Here is a 1,077-nt window from a genome sequence, read left to right as displayed (position 1 = left end):
TATGAAGACGTGAATTTATTTGAACTTTAACTTAGCTACCCATGTCTGTAATAATAAATCATAAAACATCCAGACTGTTCTTACAACAAAATACCAGCAAACCCATTGCAGACATTTGATGCCGGTCAAAGGTCACATGAAGGGTTTTCAATCACCAAAGATAATTAGCATGTCAATGCAAAATTTAGCTTTTGCTCTATTGTTGGCTGCATTATCAGAGCAAAAAAACAATAACAGTATGTCATAAAAATAAGACTGGATGCAGTGTTTAAAACATTTACATTATAGCACACAAGCCACTGTGTTAATAGTAAACTTTGCATTCTGATAATCTGCAACTTACATACTAAAAGTTGACCTCTTTCTTCACTTGGTTCATGCTCTGCACAGCTCAAAACTACATGACCACAGAGTCCATTTCACCCAAATCAGCAGCGTATATTATTAGCCCTATGCAATATCAAGCACTTTTGCATAGGTCTACACTTGGCCTACCATTTAAGCATCTTCATTTATGTGCATATAAATAGAACAGCTCTGTCTACTGGACACATTTTTCGACCGACTGCTTTGACTGCTTCTACACAGTGTCCATTACATAGCCTATGCATCATATTTCTGTTGAGTGAAGGTATATAAGCCTGCAAACGACTCCCAGTGCTTCACTGCAGTGAACCGATTCATCTCAGCCATTTCCCTCTTGTCCTCAGAGATAACCCGAAGGTGAGTTTCACTGAGGAGCTGCAGACCTTTAGGCACTGCTGCCTGACTCCGAGAGGGGTTCAGGGCTTCAACTTCATGCATTTGGATATAAATCGATGAAAAGGCAAAGCTCAGAGTTTGATTTTGGACCAACTAAGGAACCAAATGGGAAAAGTCTATTTGTCAACCAACTGCTGCTGCAAAGGATGTTTGATCTTTTGCCTTGAAGGGCTTGGTTTTGGAAAAAATTGGACTACCTTTATTGATCATGTTCCTTTCTTTTTGGGGCTTTCCAGAGAGGATTATTCACAAAGAGGAGATTAAACAGTTATTGCATGGCTTTATGAAGATTGAAAGTTGCTCCTTGAACTTTGA

At 39.0% G+C, this 1,077-nt stretch overlaps 2 protein-coding genes across 3 annotated transcripts in view; both read left to right on the top strand.

The window, feature by feature from the left end:
* ptrh1 (peptidyl-tRNA hydrolase 1 homolog) overlaps positions 1–1,077 on the top strand; it is an 18,769-nt gene that overhangs the window by 12,845 nt on the left and 4,847 nt on the right. The window lies entirely within an intron of this gene.
* The window catches only part of LOC136178163 (parvalbumin beta-like), a 1,978-nt gene continuing 1,529 nt past the window's right edge, over positions 629–1,077 (top strand). Inside the window, exon 1 of the mRNA XM_065952051.1 lies at positions 629–723. The gene's annotated coding sequence lies outside the window, so the exon portion shown is untranslated. The remainder of the gene's footprint in view (positions 724–1,077) is intronic.

Source organism: Labrus bergylta, chromosome 2 (assembly GCF_963930695.1).
Source record: "Labrus bergylta chromosome 2, fLabBer1.1, whole genome shotgun sequence".
NCBI classification, from domain to species: Eukaryota; Metazoa; Chordata; class Actinopteri; order Labriformes; family Labridae; genus Labrus; species Labrus bergylta.
This window is presented reverse-complemented; position numbering and strand designations above follow the sequence as displayed.